The sequence below is a fragment of the Dromaius novaehollandiae genome, unplaced genomic scaffold (genome assembly GCF_036370855.1).
Source record: "Dromaius novaehollandiae isolate bDroNov1 unplaced genomic scaffold, bDroNov1.hap1 HAP1_SCAFFOLD_93, whole genome shotgun sequence".
Taxonomy (NCBI): domain Eukaryota; kingdom Metazoa; phylum Chordata; class Aves; order Casuariiformes; family Dromaiidae; genus Dromaius; species Dromaius novaehollandiae.
The window spans coordinates 45977-54293 of NW_026991498.1; the positions used below are offsets into that span (position 1 = coordinate 45977).

The 8317-nt window shown below is 44.4% G+C and overlaps 1 long non-coding RNA gene across 1 annotated transcript; it reads right to left on the reverse strand.

Moving 5' to 3' along the window:
• Nucleotides 1-2928: 2928 nt before the first annotated feature.
• LOC135326985 (uncharacterized) lies at nt 2929-7834 on the reverse strand. The gene is made up of 2 exons (XR_010387126.1): nt 6781-7834; nt 2929-5801 (listed from the first exon to the last, which is right to left on the reverse strand). It is a non-coding gene; the product is annotated as an uncharacterized LOC135326985 (long non-coding RNA).
• Between the last annotated feature and the right edge of the window lie 483 nt (nt 7835-8317).

An 8317-nucleotide genomic window follows, 5' to 3' on the forward strand; every position in this document is an offset into this window, starting at 1 on the left:
ATGGGGGAGGGGAGAGGAGGGGAGGGGAACATGGAGCCGAGGTTGGAAGGTGTGGGACCCACCGAGGCTTTGAGGGTGCATCCTGGAAAGGACAGAGGAGGAAAGCCCCGCCCCCCTGTGAACAGAGGATACAGAGGGGATCTCCCTCCTCCTGCTGCAATCCTGCACGGGGGGGGGGGGGGGGGGGGAGGTAGAAAGCACGGTCACTCCTCTTTTGCTGAGCCAGCTCAAGCTTTGAAAGCCCCTGTGAAAACATTACCCTGTTGAGCTCTTCTGGGGGACAGGGGGAGATGCATCTGCAACAAGGGCAATGTGGCCCTAGCTGACTGTGTGGTTTAGCCTCTGACCTTTCCAGCCCTGATGCCTTCTGAATCTCCCCCCACCTTCGTTGTTGGTGGTGGGGGTTTGGACAGGACCCTTAAGCAGATCCTTTGAGTAGATAAACCCAGTCCCACTGAGGTCTGGGGAGGCAGGAAGAATGAAGCCAGTCTCCCAAAGGACAGCACCAAGCCCTGCATTGCATGCAACTGGGGTTGTTAAGCAAACAGGATATTGTGTTTTGTGTTAGTAGATGCTTTTCCAGGATGTGTTGCTGCATTCCTAGCTAAAGGCAAAAGTCTCACTAAATCACATGCAGAGATGATACCTGTGTGAATCTGCCAATCCTGCATCTGCCAGGAGGGTGTGCAGCCTTCTGGCCTGCTGTGGGTGGGAGCAGCTAGTTTTGGCTCTCGTTTGCATTCCTGAGGCGCATTCTTTACTATCTGCCCAAGAATGAACGTCCATTGTAACAAGGGCTGTTTTATGGGTAGCAAGTTCTCCCAAGCATTTTGCCCAACCCAAGTTGGTCTCACCTGGATCTTTAGTCACCATCCCAGCACTGATTTGAACTGAGTTTGGAGAAGGCTTGAGGCATTGAATAGATATTCAGTGGGGCATCACCTGTTTGCACCTAGCCTGATCTCTCTGGGTCTCTTTATGGCCTCTGCCACAGGAAGGTCAGGAGACTGAAGGCCTGAGTAAGAGTGTAGCTAGTAGAGTTGCAATTATGCAGACCAGTCTGGAAGGAAGGAGTTCATGGTGTTTCTGTTCTATTTGCATTGCAGAACTAGGAGTCAGCCTCGGATAAGGGCAGAGAAGGCCTCATACCTACATCTTTGAGTCCTTCACTAGCCAGACTTCAGGCCCATATACACAAGCAATAAAAAGCTTTCATTTTTTCCTTCCACTTGTTCCTTGTCACTTGTTTTGTCCCTTTGATTCACACTATTCCAAATTGTTACAGCAATTTTCAGACTATTGCTTTTGTGTTACTCCCTGCTGCCATTTCATGTTCATGAATTCAGAGAGGCGAACAAGCTTGGGACATGTGGGACAGGAATTCTGTTCTTTAGACTCGGGGGCGAGGGGTAGTAGTGGAAGAGGCAACTCTCTTAAAATTGCTCTGGGAAATAATAAACTCTAAAATGCTATGTTCTGAATTGAATGCAAGCTTCTGCTGGGCCCTACACCTCTTGGAATAGAAGCACTAGGACAGGCTTCACAATCTGTTCAAACTGAGAGAATGAATAATGCTAAGATTCTTATCTTCCCTGAGACCAAATGAGGATCTGGCACTTGATATGTGCTTATTATTGCACTCATTGGTTTGTCCTGACTAAGCGTGTGTATCACCAGTTATATCAATTAAATAATGAAGCTACAGAGAAACTTCTCTGAAATTTGAGAGAGATTTGTTTACTCTTTTGCTTCTGGTTTTCATGTTTAATAAAAATTGAAATAAATTTTAATTGCATTTATAATTAAGAATAATAATCAAGAAAAAGGAGCAGATAACATACCAAGGAAATAACTCTCTGGATTAATAAATGCCCAAGGATGCTGCTCTAATTCTGCAGTTATTCTACTGTGTCTGGGGTTTGGGGGTTGTTCCTGTTATTGCTTGAAAATACATTTGCAAAGGGGTAAACAAATAAGTTCTACTTTTTGGATACTCTGACTAGCTCCTCATGTTGAAATACCCACAGAACAGTGCTCAAAAGGAGGAAAATCTTGCTGGTTATTGTGGTCTTGGGCTGGACAAAAGATCAAACACGTTCTGCATGTTAAGAACTGCCATCACAAAATATAGAAAGCTTCTGTGTTTCCTGACACGCTTCTCTCTTGGCGACCATTGCCAGGTATTTCAGAGCAGGTGTTTAGCACCCATAATGCACTTGAGTTTCTCCTATCTGTGCATATTACACCATTATCAAATCCCAGGTAAAGACTGGTTTGTGACTCAAATCTTGACCGTCAAAAATCTGTCCTATTTCCTTTGTCCGATTGACTATATGTGGTATTACTAGAAATATCAGACTTTCCCAATATCCAAAATGACCTCCTACAGGAATTACTTTACTCTTGGGGGGGGGGGGGGGAGGAGGAACTTGACATCCACGAGTCCATGGGTCCTGATGGGATGCACCCATGAGTGCTGAGGGAGCTGGCGGACGCCATTGCTAGGCCACTCCCCATCATCTTTGAAAGGACATGGCGATCAGGAGAGGTGCCTGAGAACTGGAAGAAAGCTAATGTCACTCCAGTCTTCAAAAAGGGCAAGAAGGAGGACCCAGGGAACTACAGGCTAGTCAGCCTCGCCTCCATCCCTGGAAAGGCGATGGAGCAGCTCATCCTGGATGCCATCTCTAAGCATGTGAAGGACAAGAAGGTGATCAGGAGCAGTCAGCATGGATTCACCAAGGGGAAATCATGCTTAACCAACCTGATAGCCTTCTATGATGGAATCACTGGCTGGGTAGATGAGGGGAGAGCAGTGGCTGTTGTCTACCTTGACTTCGGGAAGGCTTTCGTGTTATGGAAGTTAGGCCTGTCGGCCACCATAACAGGGCTCGACCCTAGGTTCCCGCAGAAAAGTTCAGAGTCAAATGAAAACAAATCAGATAATTTTAATCACGCGCGTGCCGTAATTACAGCTCGAGCTGGGTGCCTCCGAAGAGGGACCCTAACATAAACAAATTCTGGGTAATTATAGTCTTTTCGACTTCCATTTCCCACCCCTCACGCGATAGTTAGACCAATAGTAATTTTTTGGTCTGGGGTCTCCTGCTCCTCATTGGGTCTCATCATCTTTCTGAGGCAAGCTGTTTTTCTCCTTATTCTTGTTTTTTGCAGTCTCTGATGACGGTTGTACCTCTGTTTTTGTTGGGTCTGGCAGTTGTCTCCCAAGGTCTTATTTTTCCCCATTGTTTTGGCGTTTTCCCTCTCGGAGTCGGTGACACAGGTGCGCAGACTGCGTGTGGCTCCCTTATCTGCCCAGCCTGAACGAGCTCTGAGGCACTATTTTTTATTAAACTAAGTAAAGATTCGTTACTTTTCCCACGCTTGGCCTAAGGCTTCAGCAAATCTAGCCACTCATGCTAAGCAAGTTTTATATAAGTTGTGCTAAGCAGCCATTTCTAGACAGTTTCAATTCACTATTCTTTAACAGTTTCCCCCCTTTGTTTTTATGAAGCATCCCTGCTAATATTTTAAACAGAGTTCTCGAAGTCTTTCGAGGCATACTATCACTTTCCATAATCTTATGTATAATATGATCGTAAGCAATAGGCATAACAGTTAAACTTAACACAACTACTACTGGGTGCAATACATGATTATAAATCCCTGTTGCGGTTGGTGACCACCCTAGAAGAGTTTCCCAGCCATGATGTTCTCCGTCCCTTTTTACCCTTTCTAAGATATGATGTATCTCTTTTGCATCATGGTGAACAGTGATTAGAGTTTTCTGTCCACTGTTCCGGATGCGCTCTAGCAGTCGATGCAAATCATCATGTTGTAGTAGTTTCTTTACCAGGGTGAGATTCATCCCAATGGGGGTAGGTAGTAAATTTTGAATTAATGTATAATTAGATTGTAACAATTGATAAGACGTGATAGGAGCTGAATAATTGAAATCACATCCCATGATTTTGGTAAAGTTACAAATACAAATATTTGAATGATTACTCATATCTACTACAATGCCATCTATAACTATAAGACTACAAAAGATTCTCATACATACGCACCCTCTCCCAATATATACAAGTATAGTTTCAGGTGTTTTATCAGGGTGTATTTCAAAATGACAAACATTTTGCTCAGTGTCAAGACAAATGTCTTGGGCTTTGATAGTATTACTTTCACAAATAAACCCTTGCTGTTCCTGTACAATACATGCGCTAACGTCCACAGTTTGCCATTTATTTCCATTTTGTTGGGCCCATACTCTATGTTCCAATGGATAGAGTATAGCTCCATGGTGATTTAATCCTAACGCAATGATTGGATATATTGTATATGTTGAAGCATTACGTATTGTTAAAACAAAGGCTGTGGCCTTAGTGTTGATAGGATCATAAGTAAAATTGACCAGATACCACCAGGATTGGAATTCCTTTTCAAATTTGGTCGCATTATCCCAAATTACCTTTTGAATTTCAGTGGGTAAAGTGCCCTCTTCCCCTTCCCTTATAATCGCTGCTGCCATAGATTGCATCCACAGTTGAGCTTGGATGCAACTGAGGGCCAGGGAACTATTAATTTGGGCTTCCCCAAGTGCATCTATTATCAATTGGTGATCTTTTTCATTCATTTTTTCCCATTGAGGTAATATCTCAGATGAAAGCCATTGGTTAGTTCCTAATGCTAATAAGGAAGACTTCAATGGATGTTTTAATCTGTATAAGTCACTTGTTGTTGTGCTCAGTTTATTTACGAGTACTTCAGCATCTATACTGTTTAGGACTCCCAATCCTGTTCCTATGATACCGGTCACATCTCTCCTTGTTCGTTTTGGAGAGGTGAGGGTTCGCCTATGTAACCACGCCGTCCATCCCACATAGGACGTACCTAAGAATGGTGAACAGGTCGGTTTGATTGTAGAGATATTAATTTGCATTAATAGCTCTACTCATTTGAGAGACCATGATGGATTAAATAACACTCATTGTTGGCCTGTATTTCTAATCACATACGGTCCAATTTCAAAATTTTGTGGGGATAAGGTTTTCTTACTCTTCATGGTAACAGAGTTATTTATATTGGTGGAAATAATTGTAGTCAGGGTAGGTATTGCTGTACTGGGCTCAATAATGTCTATTTTAAATTCAAATGATAGTCCCACATTGTGGTGAGCCCACAGACAAACTATTAAAACAGGCTGTTCTAAGGTAAAATTGTACCAACAATCCAGGTTTTCAGTGGCACAAATTTTCCTTTCTTTTTCATTTGATTTGATTTTAGTGAGAGAGATTTGAGTCGCCTTCTCGTGGGTGGACCCGTTGATCATTCGACACCCTATCTTTATTTCCTTTCCTGTCCCTCCCAGGAGTTGGGGAAGTTGGTTAGTATTATCCCAGCTCCATTCATTTTCTGAGTATACTTCAGTTCCATGCATGACCAGGGTTGAGAGGTTTCAGTTTTTAGTAGAATTTGATCCCATACTTCCGGTATACTTAACACGGGCCTGGGACCATGGCCACTCTAAGGTTCTTTGACCACAGCTTAGGGAAAGTAGCATTGCCAGGGTTTGAAACAGCAACATGAGCACGGCACTTCTGCCTGCCATCCTGCAGGGTGCAGTAGAGGGAAAGAGATTTGTGTTAGTGAGGCGAGTCCCAACAGATTACCCTGGGGAAGTCGTGTATCCCATCGAGCTTTACGTGGTTGTCTTCATTGTTCTGCTGCAACCTCTGCTGTGCTTGCTTCTTGGACTGTCACTCGTTTCACGTGAGAGTGGTGAATCCAATTCTCTTTTCCTAGAATTTTAACAGCGTAGTAAGAACTTAACAATACAGTATAGGGTCCTTCCCATTTTGGTTCTAATTTTGTTTTTCGTGAGAATACCTTTATCAGCACTTTATCTCCAGGCTGTATATCATGTGCCTGAATGTCTGATGGCACCGGCTGAAACCACTGAGCCTGATTTTGCAAAGCCTTAAACCGTTCTTGTAAGGCTAGTACATATTGTGTTACTCGTTCATCTCCGTCTAATAGGCTGGTCTTAGCAGGGATATAAGTCCCTGGTATCGCTAAATGTCTCCCAAAAAGAATTTCTGCTGGTGTTAGTCCTATGGGTTGCCGTGGAGAATTTCGAACATCCCATAGAGCTAAGTTTAATGCCTCTGGCCATTTTAGGCTAGCATGTGTGCATATTCTTGCTATTTTCTCTTTTAATGTTCTATTCATTCTTTCTACTTGTCCTGAAGATTGTGGGTGATAAGGAGTATGTAGGTTTCTTTTTATTCCTAACGATTTACATAACTGATTGATTATGCTTGCTGTAAAATGGGCACCCTTGTCTGAATCAATGGCTTCTGGGACCCCATACCTGGGTATGATTTCTTTTAGTAAGGCTTTTACCACTCCCCCTGTGTCAGCCTTTCTTGTTGGGAAAGCTTCTACCCAGCCTGATAACTGATCTACTATCACTAACAAGTGTTTGTATCCATAGACAGATGGCATATCTGCATAATCTATTTGCAGCTTCTGGAAAGGGAAGTAAGCCCATGGTCGCCCCCCCCAAATCTGAGCTTGGCTTGTGTCCCGATCCAATATCGGGGGGGGGGGTCGTTACGATCCCAAGGACGAGATTAAGACGCTAAAACCGGTCAAATATCGTACAACCTTTTAACTTTATTTTCCACGGAGTGGGGAGAAAAGGTGGGGGGAGAAGGCGAAGGGGAGGAGAGAGAGAAAGAGAGAGAGAGAAAAGGGGGAGAGAGAAAGAGATATCACCACCCGTGGATCCAGCGGCGTCCCGTTGGTCCTCTTCACCCTGGGTGTAAATTTTAGCGATACGCGTGCAGTAATTACAACTCGAGCAGGGTCCGACCCTAGGTTCCCGCTGAAAAGTTTGGAATGACACACGTGCAGTAGTTACAGCTCGAGTTGGGTGCCTCCAAAGAGGGACCCTGAACAAAGAAATCCCTGGGCAATTATAGCTTTTTTCAAATTAAGTTTCCCGCCCCTCACGCGGTAGTTCAGACCAATAGTAATTTTTGGGTCTGGGGTCTCCTGCTCCCTATTGGGTCTCATCGTTGTTCCCAGGCAGGCTGCTTTTCTCCCTTATCTTTACTGTTGCGGTTTCTGCTGACAAATGTGTTGATTCCTCGGGTTCTGCCCTTCTTTCTCAGGGCCCTGACCAACAGGTGTTGTTCCAGCAATTAGCACTGCCCCAGCAGTGACAATAGGTGTTATCTTCCAAGGTCCTGACGAGGAGGATATAATCCAGACCCCCCCTAATTAACACTGTTTCAGCAGTGAGGGGAGGCTGTGTTTCCCAGGGTCCTGGCGCCCAAGCAGGCCTTATTTCAAAGCCTTGACATCCTCCCTCCTGGAGTGTGACACACAGGAATGCAAACTGCTTGTAACTCCCTTATCTTTCCAGTCTGCACCAGCTCTGGGGCCCTTTCTCACTGAACTAGGGAGTGCGGCTAAGCAAGTTTTATAAAAGTTGTGTTAAGCGGCAGTAATTTGCAGTCCAGGTCCCAAAGTCTCTGTCCGATCGTGGTCCGGTTCAGCGCAGGCTCGGTGTGTCCCGAATGGTCGCAGGGAGACCATTTCAGGGGTCGCAGCAGCTCAGTCCTGTTTCCGCTGGGAACAGATGGCTTGTTTGGGGTTTTGGTTTGCTTGCACCTTATGTACCAAGAAATGTTTAAGGCAAAAGTTCACTCATCTGTCCGCCACAGCTTGTTATTTGAAAACTTCTGGCAGGTCGGGCAGCTATTTGTTATTCTTTTAGCAGCTGCATAAATTCCTGGAGCAGCCCATACTTTCTGTACCTGTTTAGCTATTGCCTCGGCTCCCCCATGAGCTTTATCGTGAAACCACCTAGCTATAGTAATTAAATATTTTTTTGGTAGAATTGGTTTTTCCCCAATTGTCCATATTCCATCATCACTTTGTTTTGCTTCCCACTGTTCCCATTGTTTTTTCTCTTCCACTGAGCAGTCTTTTTCATACATAGTTTTGGGGTCTATTAAGTTTGGCCACTCACTCTGGTCCATCCTTGGAACTGCCCCCATACATTCTTTCAGAGGCTGTCGAGCTGCAGCTTTTGCAGCAGCGTCGGCTAAAGCATTTCCTCTGCTAATTTCTGTAGTGTCTTTAGTATGGGCTGGGCAGTGTATTACAGCAATTTCTTTGGGCAGTTGAACTGCTTCCAGCAAATTACGTATTTTTTCTCCATTAGCTAATTTCTTTCCTGATGACGAAAAGAATCCTCGTTCTTTCCATAACATCCCTGTTGCATGACACACTCCAAATGCATATT